The sequence below is a fragment of the Ictidomys tridecemlineatus genome, chromosome 4 (genome assembly GCF_052094955.1).
Source record: "Ictidomys tridecemlineatus isolate mIctTri1 chromosome 4, mIctTri1.hap1, whole genome shotgun sequence".
NCBI lineage: Eukaryota > Metazoa > Chordata > Mammalia > Rodentia > Sciuridae > Ictidomys > Ictidomys tridecemlineatus.
Window position 1 is genome coordinate 199,707,022 of NC_135480.1, and position 17,103 is coordinate 199,724,124.

Here is a 17,103-nt window from a genome sequence, read left to right on the forward strand (position 1 = left end):
GGATAATAGCTCATGATTTTAATTTGTATTTTTAGTGACTTTTTTTCATGATTTTTAACCATTGAATTCTTTAGTGACCTCTGTTGTTTAATTTTTTAGCCATCTTTATATTCTTCAAGTTCTTTATGTATTCTGGATCTAAAACATGCAAAAATTCTTCCAATCTGATAACATTCTTTTTATTCTGTTCAGTTTATTTTGCCACACCAAATTTTCAAATCTTAGTATAGTTGTAATCCCAGTGGCTTCGGAAGGGAAGGGAAGAGGATCACAAGTTAAAAGCCAGCCTTAGCAATTTAGTGGGACCCTAAAGAACTTAGCCAAGACCCTGTCTCAAAATAAAAAATAAATAAGCTAGGAATGTGGATCAGTGGTTAAGTGCCCCTGGGTTCAATCTCTGGTACAAAAAATAAAAACCTTTAGTGGAATCAAACCAAGTCTTTCCATCATAATTTGTGTTTTTTTAAATATCTTATTCATGATCTCATTTCTTACCTAGACCTCTAGAAATATTCTTATGTTTTCTTTTGTTCTTTAATCCAACTGTAATTTACTTTTATGAAGGCTGTGAGCAGGTCATTTTTTTTTCAATTAGATAAGTCTTTCAAATAGCAGAACTGCCTGGTCGTACATAGTCTTTTTATTTCCAACTCCTAAGGACATCTTTCAAAGTCCTCTTGGGGGGTGGGTAGGATCAAGGAAAGGGTTTAATATTGCTTAATATCATTTAAATATGACAAGTCCTAGCTAGTAATATTTGGTGGAACAGAATATACTGAGTCAGTTTTTCTCAGACTTGGCGGGTGGAGGTATAGCAGGGGGGACTGATTCACCTTTATCCAATAATAAAGCCAATGAATCCAGACAAGTATTAGATCATCGAGCAAGAAAAAACAGGTTAGGCAAAACCAAAGCACTGAGACATTTCTACCAGCTTTCTTTCTTTCTTTCTTTCTTTTTTTTTAATGCTTATAAAATACCAAGTTTTAAGACAGTGTCACAGAAACACAAAACTAAACTTTTTCCTAGCTCTCAAAATTTACAGTCTCACACACTAGCTTCTTACTCCTTTCCAAAACTGAGATTTAGAAAAGGATCATTTAGAGAAACACTTATTCCATAGTTATAGTGTTAAGAAAAAAGAACATCTTGCTTGATTCTACTGCAATCCTTCCTAAATTTGATTCATAGTGATATTCTTACATAAACTAATAAAAATTACTTCATGGACTCAAATCCCTATGTAACCACTTTAGAGATTTTTACATAACATTACATTTACCATAATAATTTACATAGTATAACAAGTATCAAGCAGCTAAATTTGAATTTTTTGTTCTCTTGAAAAAGAACACTACTTAAAATTAATGATATGTTTCTGAATATGATACCATAAGGCATGCATTCTGAAGGAGGTTCACAACATGGACATTGATAATTTACCAAATAAATTCACTGTGATCAATTCTATTATAAAAATTCACAGGAACTGCTAATGAAAGCAAATGTTAATTTAATATTTTTACCCCTTCCTTTTCCAGCCATTTATTAGAACCTAACTTATTGAGAATGTCATTTTTAACAGTATTTCTTTGCAAATGTTATAGTGTAACTGCTATATAATTATCTTTCAGGTTGCAAATTTTTAAGCATTCTATATATTTTATACTGTATTTTACATACACTTAAAAAATGTAAACTGGATGATCAAGTAAACAAAAAAGGTACCCTTTGGTTTAAAAAATTCATTAAGCATAATAAATTCAATTAGACACAGTATGAGGTTTTCCTCAAAGCCATACAATAATAATACAAGTATTGTATTGTTCAAATATTTTCATTGTTACACAGCTTGTCACATTTCACTTTTAATAGGATCTGACTCAAAGAGACCTTGGAACAAAAGTATCCTAACCAAGTAGCAGTTCCCAAAGTGTCATGCTAAAAAAACATTACTCCCCAATTCACACAATTCAAACAATCAAATCAGAGAACAACCATTTCTTTATTAATAGAATAATACAGACAAGCTTCCTGTGTCCAAGTGATGCTACTTTAAAAAAAAATTTAAACAAGGAAAACTAAAGAAACAATAATTGGAATAACATCAATACTAATAACATTTTTTTAATTGTTCAGTTACATACTATCCATTGAAAGATAATTTTTGTGAGTTTAACAATGATTCCAGCTTTACTAAAAGCAAATGAATTCCAATCCCTTAAAGGAATTCCTAAAGCTGACAACCTTCTCCATTAAAAATATAAACCTAAAAACAATGTCAACTCTATAAACCAAATCCCACTAGGAAAAAAAAAGTGATTAAGTGAAGCAGGAAATTAAATCATATTCAACTTCGGTGGAAATAAAAACAGTACCTGCATTACAAAGATATCACAAACAGCTGTATTCTTAAAAATTATTCGTTCAGGATATAATTTCCCTCAGCCAATGTGCTGAAGATCAGGAGTAATTTCAAATACTTAATCCCACAAAAGGAGGGGAAGTTTTACTAAAATCATGTTTTCTAAGAGAAATTTTAAAGATATACATTATTATGACCTAATTTTCCAAACAGACTTTATTCTCCTCTATTATATAATATTCTACAATGTGAGGAAGCTTAAATGTATCTATAGTTTTTAGGACAATCTAGCAATCTATTCAAAAAACAACAAAACTTCTATAATAACTCAAAAAGGAAAGTTACAACAATATGTTCAAAAAAGATAAGGAAAAAAGAAACAACAATTATCAAGTACATATGTGGCACTGGGCCCCAAAGTAACTTAACATTTTCCTTTTTAATCTTCATAACAATCCTACCACGTGAGCACTATTATCCTTAATTTATAAAGAAACAAACAAAATCTTCAAGGGTAGTTGAATTCCCACAGTTACACAGCTATTAGGTGACAGATCATGTTTGTATGACTCCAAAGTCCAAAATTTCATATGCATCAAACTGCCCCCACCAATGGGGTCAAGGGGATGAAATAGGCTTTATGAATTAGCCTAAGAAGTTAAATGCTATAGATGAAGTTATTTCTAAGAAAATTTATAATTCAAATTACAAATAGTGTTTTTTGTTTGTTTGTTTTTCAATTTTTTTAGTTGTAGATGGACACAATACCTTTATTTTACTTATTTGTATGTGGTGCTGAGAATCAAACCAATGCCTCACCCATGATGGCAAGTACACTACCACTGAGCTACAACCCCATCCCCCAAATAAACTTGTATAATATAACCTACCTAAAGTGTGAATGTGTTATAGATCAAAATTCTAAAAGTTCAAAAAAATATAATCTGGGAGGAATATAAATAATCACCTAGCTCTATAATGCTACTTTATCATTCAGTTGAGGCCACTGAATGATTCGCATCTAGAGCTCTTGAATAGAGCCAAATATCATGTTATTTTGAATTCACAAAGCACTGTAAAATTTTTGAAGAGCTTTTACACACTTTGGAATTGATAAAATTTTCCTCAAGATCTAGTGAAAAAGTTAAAGGAATGAAGTAGATAACATAAAAGAGGAAAGTAAGTAGGGCTCGGGTTGTGGCTCAGTGGTAGAGTGCTTGCCTACCATGTGTGAGTCAGTGGGTTCGATCCTCAGCACCACATAAAAAACTAAACAAAATAAAGTTATTCTGTCCATCCACAACTAAAAATGTTAAAAAAAAAAAAGAGGAAAGCAAAGAGGCATTCAAAACACAGTGAAACCTACCAGTCGCAGGGATAATGTCATCCCTTCACCTTTCCAAGGCTCCAAAAAATGCCCTGAGGATAGAAAGAGCTATATATAGCGAGACTACTGCTCTCTCACCTATGGTCTTCCTTTAAGGTTGGAGGAAGCAGGTCATTAATGGCAGAATTTCATGAATCCCAGCAAAATATTAATACTCTGTTCCAGCAATACCCTATCTGTCTATATAAACCCCAGGTTACTATTATCATTTCAGAGGTATAAAATTGAGGGTTAGAAATGAAATGAATTCTAAGGTCAAAAAGCAAGTGGCAGAAATAAGATTCATACCCAGTCTTGGCCCCTTAGCACTAGAGGTTATTACCTTCTCTAGAACTGCTTTGATTCCTATGAAAGATAACTTCATTTTTATATAAAATTATAATAGGAAATGTAAAATTACAATGTGACTTCACAGTAGGAAAGTCTAAATTATAAAGAGCCTGATGATCCACATCTTATGAGGTTTAAGGAAGAATATATTCTTTTATCTGAAGAGGTCCACTTCATGCTAATCATCCATGTGCAAGATGTAACTATAATATGCATTAGCCAGTTTTTTATTATATTAAAATTTTTATATCCAAATGAATATTACCTTCACAATATAATAATTTTAATGAGCCAATGCACTTATTTCAATATTAAATTATTTTGGTAGTCCCTTCTGGAAACTTCCCGTAGAAACTTTGGAATGTTGACTTAAATCTCTCATATTTTCCTAGTTGGAATGTAATGAGTACAGCCTTCTGGAATATGATTCAGCATTACACACCAAGGTCTTAAGAATGAACCAGCCCTTTGACAGGTAATTCAATTCTAGAAATATACTAAAAGAAAATGCTAATAAATGTGCGCGGTGGCCATTATAATATTATTTATCATAGCAAAACTATTTACACAATCCAAATGTCTTATAAGGAGCTGACTAAATAAATTATAATGCATTTATGTGAAGAACTACAATATATCCATTAAAAATCATTGCAGAACAAAAGTCCTCAAATTGTGGGCCCTAAGCCAGCAGAATCAGTATCACCCAAAAACCTGCTAAAAATATACATTCTGAGGACCATACAAGACCTACTTAAACTCTGGGCATGAAGTCCAGGAAGCTTACTTTAACAAGCTCTCCAGGTAATTGTCACACACACTGAAGTTTTAGAATGTTGCAGAATAATATTTAAGTTACCTGTTGAGACCATTTCTACGTTCTAAATTTTAAGGAGGAGCATCACTATGTGATCCTCTACCTCTTTTTCTTAAAATTATGTCCAAACACATGCATATACACGTGTGCTTGTGTATGCACACATACATGAGCATGCACGCACACACATACACACATACACACAGATATCTTCCATTATTCAAACTCTCACCACCCTCCAAGTCAAACGTGTGTGTGTGTGTGTGTGTGTGTGTGTGTGTGTGTGTGTGTGTAATTTGGATGCACCACTCACAAATCCAAATTCTCATTGTTTATAACCCAAAATTTTGGAACTGAATACTATACATTCAGATAATGAAGCAGCCTTGCCACTCAAACTCACAAAACAATGAGATTCAGAGGACAACAAGAATTTGGGCTGTGTGCAGGTGTGTTAAAATGTCCCAAAATATTATCAATGGAATAGACCTAGAGACTGGAATTAGTATTATTTTTCTTTTTACTTTTCTAAGTTTTACAAATAATCTTCAAAAACATAATTATTTTAAACTAAAACTTAAAAGATTTCAAGAAATAAATCATATCAATCATGCAGTACTAAATAATATATTGTTTAGAGATACCTCCATAAGTGGTAAAATGATCATGAAAAGAAAGTTAACTTTAAAAATTGGGTGGGGTACCTCTAAGGAGCTAAGGGGTAGGGATTTGGTTTAGATAACCATGCAGAAATGTGGTACGAAATTCTTCTAGGAGTATAATGGGCGTTTGCTTGTTTATCCAGGGAGTGGCCACTGCCTACATACACAGGTTCACAGGTACACAGGGCAAGGAAAAAAGGGCTGCCCATTTTCACTATCAGTGGAGTCTGATGAAAAGAGATGCATATCTGGAGTTAATCGCTATTATAAATCAAAGGGTTTGGAGAACATTGATTAAGGAAGCATTTTCCTGATTGATGAAAAAAACTCAGTATGGTCATCTACCCCTGCTAGAAGGTTATTTGATATATTGTGTAGCATGCAGTGTGTTATGTAATACATAATCAAAATAAAATGAAAACCAAAATAAAATGAACAAGAAAAATAAAAAAAATTGGGTGGGGGATGGTGATTATCTGGAGGCAGAAGTGATTGATATAAGGAGTACAGAGAAGGGTTCCAAAGGAGCTTCAAGACATCAGTAATATTCTGTTTAAGCTAGTATAGTATAGTAGAGTATCTTCAAAGAAGTCACCAGTAACTAGTCCCATCCCTATGGCACATGCCACTGCTCCCCAGACTGAGCAGTCTGCTTCCCTTCTTCAACAAGTCTGATTTTCTGACTTGCTCTGAACAACATAATACAGCAGAAATTATGTTGAGCCCTTTTTTAGGTCTAGGCTTTTAGAGGCTTGGAACCTTCCACGTTTGTCCTTTTAGGATCTGGTTACCATGGATCTGAGGCTGGACTTCTGAACTAAGTGAGAGAATATAAATAAACACCGAAAGGCCCACCAAGATCCTGCTGATCCAGCTGTGTAAGAGAAGTTTAAGACACACAGGTAAAGCCATCTTGGACATGCCAGCTTTTATCTTAATGACTGACTCCAGAGGATACCTCAAGAAAAAAAACTTGCAGGGGAATCCAACCAATCCACAGTAAAAATAATAATAATAATAATAATAATAATAATAATAATAAATCCTGTTTTGTTAAGTCACTAAGTTTGGGAGTAGCTTTTATAAACACTGATAAATTACTGAAAATATATCTTACAAGTGCCAAAATGTTTCATAGGATTGAAGTTTTAATTTATAAGTCAGTGAACAGTATAAGGAAATTTTATATTCAAAATATACAATATGTATTTTCTTGTGGAATTTCAAAAAATAATTGGAGCAGTAATAGTGCTATTATTGTTTATCCATGTCAGTTCCCTTGTTATAAATAAGATCAATATATTCTTTCTTATCATCTTTTTTTATTTTTTAGTTGTAGTTAAACACAATACACCCATTTCATTTATTTTTATGTGGTGCTGAGGATCGAACCCAGTGCCTCGCATGTGCTAGGCGAGTGCTCTATCCCTCAGCCACAGCCACAGCCACAGCAAGTCCCTTTTATTCTTATCATTTTGTCCTAACATTTTCATATGTTGGTTAAAACTTAGTAAAATGAAGAAGTATACCATTAGGAAAAAGATATTTTAGAACAGTTTGAATGGTGCTGGCATTATCTGGAAAGACGTGAATACTCACAAGTGAAACCATCTGGAACTAGCTACTTTTTAGGAATAGCATTTTGACAAGTTTATCGAATTGTTCCATAAATATTGGTGTGGGTATTTTTTTAACTTCTTTTCAGTTAACTTTGGTAATGTATATTTTCCCTAAAAATACTCATTTCATATCAAATTCATTAGAAAAAAATATATTCAGTATTTCCTTGTGTATAAACACAACAGATTAATGTTATATATTATATGTATAATGTGAGTGTGTGTATGTATGTGTGTGTATGTGTACAACCACAGGAAATATCTTTGAGTACTGAGAAAATTTTTATACATTTAAAATTTTTATTCTCTAATTTTCCTATGTTTACTTGTAAAATAAAACTATGTATGTATAAAGCATTAACAAGAGGTCATTGTTCAGCTCTTGTTCTGAGACATCTATTGACAGTATGCAATGGCTGACAGAAACCAACAATTAGACAACATGAAAACTCCGTGACTTAACCACACTCTTGTTTATAGTGGATTAGAGATAATTTGAATTATTTGAGACTTGCCACTAATTCCTGCAAAGCAGATTAACTCTAAGGAAGGAGGACACAACCTAAGCTTTCATGAGATTTTCATAAGAGCCCCCAAAATTATTTTGTTCCATCAAGTCCAAGTGTTCCAAACAGACTACTTAATAGGACTGCTTTCTGATGCCTTTTATAATTCATTGTTGTCTCTAGCTTGGTGGGGGACAGGATCCAGTTCCCCAGCACAACGATATGCAGAGGGCAAGCTCACAACATGCCATCCCAGTGGACACAATAATGCAGCAGCAACCACAAGCTCCAGCCCTACCCTGGATTCTATTATCATAATTTATGCATCCTTAGAGACTATCCTATAAAACAATGATTAATGCTGAGAAAGTCAACAGCATCAAAGATTTTCAAGTGACCATTGGCCTTAAAGAAGAAAAATCAGTTCAGTTATGCAAATGTGTGTCAAATCAATATAAGAAACTCAATGAAAAATAAAATCATTTAAGAAGCCACCACACACAGAACTATTATTGCCTTAATCCTTAAATGCTTTGGTTTCCTTTTGTCTGTTTCTGGCTTTCTATGACCCTATGTATAATCTGGATTTTCATATATCTGTACAGCATTTCATATTATCAAACTAGTAATACTAAAGTCTATAAAGCCACAAAAGCAATAAAATTTAATAACAGCAGTAATTTGAGCTATTAGAGAATTTCATTATGAAGTCACAATATAACATTAACACCATCATTATATACTTTATGTAAGACGGATGTCTCCATACTAAATATTAACAATATTGCAAATATATTTTTAATAAAGTTGGAAAGAAAAGAGCCCTGGTATACAACATACAAAAGTAAAAATTAATTTTTTAAAAATCTAAGTTTATAACAGATATAACCTCTTAAAAAATAAAGGGAAGGAAAAATCAACAATTCCAAAAGAATTTGTAAATAGCATTCATGACTAAGGAAGATTTTAGGAATTTGAACACTGAATCAAGTCAACAAGTCATTAAACATTTCTTTAAAAACAGCCTATATATTCATTTTGCTGCCTAGGGACATAGTATAGCATAGTACACAAGTGCTGCATATAGTCACAACAGTGGTTTTCAAATTGTTTTTAACCAAATTGTTTTTATTCTTTTTACCACATTAAGAAACATGTTATACTTCTACCTGGTACATACTCACAATCACACCAAAAGTTTCAGAAAACAAGACTTATTCTTGCTGTCATTTTCTCTGATAATTGCTTTTCTATTCCATTTATTAAAAAAAAAAAAAATCAGGCCAGGCACAGTGGCATATACCTGGAATCCCAGCTACTGGGGAGGCTTGAGTAGGAAGATCACAAATTCAAGGCCACCCTGGACAACTTAGCAGAAACCCATCTTAAAATAAAAAGGGGTGAGGACGTAGCTCAACAGAACAGCATGCCTGGAATCAATCCTCAGACACAAAACAAAATAAATAAATAAATAACACCTCAAAGCTCTTTAAAAAATATTTCATCTCAAGAGACATTAAATTGATTTTTCACTTAGCATTATCTTCTCTAACTCCATCCATTTACCTGCAAATGCCATGATTTTATTCTGAGTAATATTCCATAGTGTACATCAAATTTTTTTTATCCATTCATCTACTGAAGGGCATCTAGGTTCGTTCCACACTTTAGCTATTGTGAATTGTGCTGCTATAAACATTGATATGGCAATGTTCTTAAGTCCTTTGGGTATAGACCTAGGAGAAGGATAGCTGGGTCAAATGGTGGTTCCATTCCCAATTTTCCAAGGAATCTCCATACTGCTTTCCATATTGGCTGCACCAATTTACACTCCTACCAGCAACCTATAAGTGTACCTTTTTCCCCACATCCTTGCCAACACTTATTGTTGTTTGTCTTCTTAATAGCTGCCATTCTGACTGAAGTGAGATGAAATCTTAGAGTAGTTTTGATTTGCATTTCTCTAATTGCCAGCAATGATGAACATTTTTTCATATATTTGTTGACTGATTGTATATTATTTTCTGAGAAGTGTCTGTTCAGGTTCTTGACCCATTTATTGATTGGGTTATTTGGGGGGTTTGGTGCTTGGCTTATTGAGTTCTTTATATACCCTAGAGATTAACACTCTATCTCATGTGTGAGGGGTAAAGATTTGCTCCCAAGATGGAGGCTCTCTACTTAACTCACAGATTGTTTCTTTTGCTTAGAAGAAACTTTTTAGTTTGAGTCCATCCCATTTATTGATTCTTGGTTTTAATTCTTGCACCAAAGGAGTCTTATTAAGGAAGTTGGGGCCTAATTCCATATGATGAAGATTTGGGCCTACTTTTTCTTCCATTAGACGCAGGCTCTCTGGTTTTACTCCTAGGTCCTTGATCCATCTTGAGTTTTGTGCATGGTGAGAGATAGGGATTTAATTTCATTTTGTTGCATATGGATTTCCAGTTTTCCCAGCACCATTTGTTGAAAAAGCTATCTTTTCTCCAATGCATGTTTTTAGCGCCTCTGTCTAATATAAGATAATTGTAATTTTGTGGGTTAATCTCCATGTCCTCTATTCTGTACCATTAGTCTACCAGTCTGTTTTGGTGCCAATATTATGCTGGTTTTGCTACTATTGCTCTGTAGTACAGTTTAAGGTCTAGTATCGTGATGCCACCTGCTTTACTCTTCCTGCTAAGGATTGCTTTAACTAACTCTTCTGGGTCTCTTATTTTTCCAGATGAATTTCATGATTGATATTTCTATTTCTATGAGGAATGCCATTGGGATTTTGATGGGAATAGCATTAAATCTGTATAGTGCTCTTGGTAGTATGGTCATTTTGATAATATTAATTCTGCCTATCCAAGAGCAGGGTAGATCTTTCCATCTTCTAAAGTCTTCTTTGATTTCTTTCTTTAGGGTTCTGTAATTTTCATTACATGGATGCAAAGGAATTAGACAAGCAAAAGCAGAAAAACAGAAATGGTCTGGGCAGAGGAAACCTTGAGGCACCTAAGACATTTAGGTAAAAAAAAAGAAAAGAAACAAACAAAAGAAGGTCAATATGTCCATCACTGAGCACAAGTGGGTGGGTGGTAGGAAAAGAGGCAGGAGAAGGGGGCCAGAGCCAAGCCACACAGTATCTCAAGTGGCCTTTATTTGGGTATAAAAGGAAGCCACTAAGAAGTTTGTAAACATAAAAGAGTTAGAGGTAAGGAAGAGGATCCACTTGATTATTTTAGTTGTTCTGTGGAAAACAGACAGGAATTAAGCAAGAGAACATAAAAGTACGTAGTCACAACAGTCCGAGTGAGAAGTACAGACTTCAAGGAAGGTGAGGGCAACAAGACTGAAAAGTTAGCAAACTTGAGATAAGACTGTACAATTAGATGTGAAAGATGACTATGTAAATGAAAGAGAGAAGGGAAGGCAGAAAGGAAAGGGATGGGGGAGGAAGAGAATAATTTCCAAGTTTGGGTACAAGAAACTCTTAAGATGATGCTATAGTTTGCATCTTAATGTCAGCCAAAGGCTCATGTTTTAAAGGCTTGCTCCCCAAAGGTCATGGTAGAACATTTGAAAGGTTGGGCCTTGTGGGCTGTCTTTAGGTCATTAGGGCATTCTCCAAAAGGGTATTGTTAAACCCCAGTTCCTGCCTCTTTTTATCTTTATCCCAGGTCACAAGTTGAGCAGTTATGTTCCATCATGCGCTGCCACCACTATATGCTACCTACACAGGCAAAAGCAATAAGGCCAAACAATTATGGTTTAGAACCTCCACAACTGTGAGGCCAGTATGTCAATCACTGATCACAAAATAAACATCTCCTCTTCATAAGTTACCTCAAGTATTTTGTGACAGTGATGAAATGCTGACTAATACAATTGAGAACAGATTGAGCAAAATTTGGAAGATCGTAAGTTCCATTTGAGATGTTTATGAGAAGAAATTCAGTAAGAGCCATCAAGTACAGAGTGTGATATCAAACTTAATAAATGTCAGAAACAGAACTGGAATCCTGCCAGGTCTATTTAACAGAAAAATCAAAATTCTTTCACAACAATGAGATGAAGATGAGAATTACCTTAATAATAATAATGAATATGATATAGCCTCAGCTAACATTTATTGAATGTCTACGTACACTAGGTTCTCACAAAAACCCTACTGAAGGCTTAAGAGAGGTGAAGTGACATGCAGAAATTGACAGAGGAGCAGCACCAGGATTTAAACTCAATCTAGACAGAATCCAAAACATGTGATGTTAACCTTTAAACAACAATGCCAATGAATCCAGAGTGGAGTTACCAATATCATTAACTTCCAATCACTTGCCAAAAACAGACTGAAAGTTCTCTGAAAACAGCAGCGTTCCACACCTTTATAAATCCTAGCACAATGCCTCAAAGTTGTTTGCCAAATTCAATGTGAAAAAATCATATATTTTTTTGCTGTTAAGTTGATTTTTAGACTTGAAAACTTGGCAATGGACTACATCATTTGCAACATAGCTAATTTAAATTCAAAACACAATGGTAGCTTCAAAATGGATAGGGCCACAAAGTAAAGGAAAGAAATATCAAAATATTCCTCCAGATGTGTTCTTACGTGTTTCACCTGACATTTTTTTCTGGTACCAGTATTATCTCCCAATCTATATCTAAAGTACTATGACAAAGTGTCATTTTGTTTAAAGAGAAGGTTTATACTATCTATCAAAAAAAAAAGATTAAATAATTAGAAAACAAAATCTACCTCTTTATCAAAAGTTTACCCTTTTGGAGAAAAAAGTTAAGTTCACTATGTGGAACCCAACAATGGCATGAAATTTCAGTTTAAGAACATATGTATTACTAACTTTATTTTTTTTATAAATTATAGTTAAAAATAGAATGAATAAAGTTAGTTGAAAAAGCCAATCAAAATCTATGTATTATAAGATGGTCTCCTCAGAATAAACCTTGGTCCCATTTGCCCAATAAATACTGAACACTCTTAAGTATGCAAGAAGCAAGTTACCATGTATCATAGAATCTAAGTTTCCAGTGAAAACAAAATGTACACATAGTGCTTGGAAAACTGGATATCCATGTGTAAAAGAATGAAACTAGATTCCTATCTCTCACGCTGCACAGAAGTCAACTCAAGGTGGATCAAAAACCTAGGAATTAGACCAAAACTTTGCAACTTCTAAAAGAAAATGTAGGTCCAACACTCCAACACATTGACACAAGAATTGCTTTCCTTAATAAGACTCTAAAAAGTTCAAGAATAAAAGCAAAAACCAATAAGTGGATGGCATCAAATTAAAAAGCTTCTGCACAACAAAGGAAAAAAATTAAGAGTGTGAAAAGAAAGCCTACAAAATGGGAGAAGATTTTTGCCATCTGCTCCTCGGATAGGGCATTAATATCTAGTATATATAAAGAATTCAAAAGATACCAACACACACAAATAATCAAATTAATAAATGGGCAAAAGAACTTAACAGATACTTCTCAAAAAAAGAAATACAAATGGCCAAGGAAGATATGAAAAAAAATGTTGAACATCTCTAGCAATTAAATAAATGCAAATCAAAACTACATTGGGGTTACATCTCACTCTAGTTAGAATAGCAATTATCAAGAATACAAACAATAAGTGTTGGTAAAGATGTGGGGAGAAAGGGACATTCATACATTGTTTGTAGGAATGCAAATTATGCAATCACTCTGGAAAGCAGCATGGAGATCCCTCGAAAAACTAAGAATAGAACCACCATATGACCCAGCTATCCACTCCTCAGTATACATCCACAAGATCTAAAAACAGCATACTATAGAGATGCAGCCACATTAATATTTACAGCAGCACACTTCACAATAGCCAAGCTATGGGACCAGCCTAAGTACCTTTCTACAGAGAACTAGATAAAGAAAATGTGATACACACACACACACAGAGGAATATTACTGAGCCTTTATAAAGAAGAATGAAATTATGGCATTTTCTGGTAAATGAAACTGGAGACTATCACACTAAGTGAAATAAGTCAGACCCAAATGTCAAAAAAGTATAAGTAACATAGCAGAACAATCAGTAGAACAGGGGGAGAGAACTAGGAATGGGAAGACGGAGGGAAAAGGGAACTGCTGGGGACTGAACCAGAGCAAATTATAATTATGTCAAAATGAACCCTAATATTATATATAACTAAAAAGAACCAATTTTTTAAAACCTACTCTCAGGAAAAAAAAAGGAGGGGCAATTAAGATACAATGATTTCTTAATTTCTTATCATGTAAAAATGTAAAATTACCTTATATTTATTGAAACAGTTCTTTAGAACATATATAACCATTATTGTACATATATAAAAAATAAAGCACAATAAATTAGTGGAAATATTTCTAAAATTTCTTCATGTTCAAAGACCAACACTTCTGAATCACTTTTCTACAGTGAGTTTTCAATCCAGTCCATACAGTATCACCTTCTGTGCCAGTGGGAGCACAGATGATCCAACTTCTATTAAAGAAAACAACAAGAAAAAAGCAAGCTTCACTACAGCCTCTGAAACTTGTCAAGATGCTGATAATTAATAGATGCTGATCTTTATCAGAGGGTGTCAACAGAAAAGTGTTCAGTTGAAAATCAGGACTCATATTCCTTTCTCAAAAGGCCCTTAAATGCTAGGGGCTGCAGGTGTCCAGTCACAACACCAAGACTAGCAGGCAGGTTCACATGCAGAGGCAATGACAGCCGCCTGGCTTACAGTACCTACAAGATCCCATATATTGTAATACGCATCAGAGCTTCCAACTAACTATTGGAGAAAACAGATACCTTAAAAAATCAATGAAACATGGAGGCTGGGGTTGTAGCTTAGTGGCAGAGTGTTTGCCTAGCATGCATGAGGCACTGGGTTCAATCCTCAGTACGACATAAAAATAAACAAATAAAATAAAGGCACTCTATCCATCTACAACTACAAATTTAAAAAAAAAAATCAATGAAACAGCACATTTTATCTAAATCTATATGACTATACACTTACTACATGTAATAAGCTTGCATCTAGAAAGGAAGGTGTATTTGACTGTAATTGTGTGCCCAACTTATTGCTCCTCCTTCCTGAAGAGAATGATTCACCATGCCTATTGACATATGAATTACAGTGTCATTCTCTGTGAAAGCAGTAGTCAAAGAAATATGCATGCAAGCAACCTGTGCACATTCATAGCTAAAGCTTTACAAGCCATTACATAATTAATTCTATCATGTCTCTGTCTCCTACCATAAGAAAGGCATGTCACAGATGAGGGCTGTAGGATCTTTGAGTGAGAGCCAAAGTTGATCCCAAGCAGATTTATAACCAAAATACACTGGGGGAGGGCTGGATTGTAGCTCAGTGGTAGGGCGCCTGCCTTGCATGCATGAGGCACTGGGTTCGAGCCTCAGCACCACATAAAAATAAACAAATAAAATAAAGATATTGTGTCCATCTACAACAAAAAAAATTTTTTTTAAATGTACTGGGGGAAAGTAATAAACTCTTAATCTCAATGACTGAGATTTCTGAGGCCCCTTCTGTTAATTTTTTAAGACAGCAAAACCTAAGAAAGGTTAAATAATACAGAAGATTACTGAAATGAACTATAGATTCTAAGAACATATTTCCAATGTCTTGGCCAGAAATTCTCTTATAAGCCACCATGTTCTCCACTTCACTCTGAGACTACCAGCAGCAAACCATTCTTCATATTACATTCCATGCTACTCTGGTTTCTCCAGCTGAAAGTTCTCATTACTAGAGCTTCCCCTACATTTTCATCTTGCCCTTCAGACAAGGTTCAAGAGACCATCTCCTCATAACTTTTCATCTAATTATTCCTATTATCTACTCCGGCCCATCTGCATGTCCCTAGAATCCAGCAACTTTGACACAAACCAGTAAATAAACATCTTACCCACTCGTCAGGTATGAGGCTCAAAGATGAACTAAATTCTCTTCACATAATGTATATCAAAAAGTACTTTAAAAATTCCTCTTTCAAACTGATGATGTTCAAAGCAGAAAGGAAACACAATGAAGTATAAAATATGACTATGGAAATGATTTCCTATCTTAAAGCTGGAAAATAATTTCTGTAATTCTAATAAAAATCCCATGATTAATCATACAGTATCAATTGAAAATTATATACATACATGCACAGTATTAGGAAATCAAAGATTAGATCTGGGGATGTGGTGATGCACACCTGTAATCCCAGCTACTTGTGAGGCTGAGGCAGTAGGATAACAAGTCCAAGATGATCCTGGTTAATTTAGGGGAGACCCTGTATGAAAATAAAAACTTTTTAAAAGGGCTGGGGATATTAAACAGTGTTAAAGTATTTGTGTAGCATTGCACAAGGCCCTGTGTTCAATCCCCAATACAAGGAAGCAAGGCTGGCAGGCAGGCAGGCAAATACTGGGAAAAGTGTGTTTCCACTGAAAAAAAGCTCAGCCCAATTCAACCAATTATGTGGGAGGATTGACACACAATTATTCATGCTTACAAAGTTAATTATAAGTTTTCTATAGTCTACATTTCACACATACAACCACATAATACTTATCCTATTCAGCCTAATTTCTCTATCACTTACAGTGCCTGTGTTCCTACAATATAAAGAAAGGGTACTAGTTATCTTCAACTCCAAAGTCTGAAAGAGAAAGTCTAGAACAGGACTATTTAGTGCCTTGGAAAAAAAGATTTTGTTGTGATCTTAAGACAATTCCATTAACTTACTTAGGAACTAGTATTCTCATAAGGAAAATACCATCTTCCTCACTTAAGCTTTGAGACATTATAACAAACTTAAACTACTGAATACAGGACTCATTTTTCAAAAAGCTGGCTGGATTTTCACTGAAAAGATTCCGGTGAAGGTGAACTAGGATTTATGTCATTGTTCATGCTCAGAAGAAAAAAAAAAGATTAAAAAACAAAATATTTGTTCACGGCACCAAAGAATGACTAAAAACACATAGAATACATATAGCAAGATAGAGAAAAAGAAGAAACCTTTAAAAAAATTTTTTTTAATTCTAGCATTTGAGGCCATGTTTCTCCAAAGAATGTGGGCTGATTACAGAAGAGGCAACTAAGAAGATAAAAGTTTATCAGTTTCAAATCAACAACAGGGTGAAAAGGATAAAACTAGAATATTTTATAGGGCCTACAAAAGAGATGAGGTTCCAGTAAGCATCTCTGGATTTGGATTAGGACCCCACATTACACCCCAGGAGAAGAATTAAAAGGAAATACACAAATCCTTACAGAGACCGAGTCTATCACTAAATCCCTGACTGGGAAGAAGAAAGTATGAGATAAAGGGGTGGGAAATTACTAGTGTACCTAGACTAGAAGCCAGAAACAAATCCTCTCTAGAGGAGGA

The 17,103-nt window shown here is 34.3% G+C and overlaps 1 protein-coding gene and 1 pseudogene across 12 annotated transcripts in view; one reads left to right on the forward strand and one right to left on the reverse strand.

The window, feature by feature from the left end:
• Positions 1–17,103, reverse strand: part of Dennd1a (DENN domain containing 1A) — a 517,467-nt gene that overhangs the window by 406,824 nt on the left and 93,540 nt on the right. The window lies entirely within an intron of this gene.
• On the forward strand, positions 5,652–6,008 carry LOC101968986 (NADH dehydrogenase [ubiquinone] 1 alpha subcomplex subunit 1 pseudogene; annotated as a pseudogene).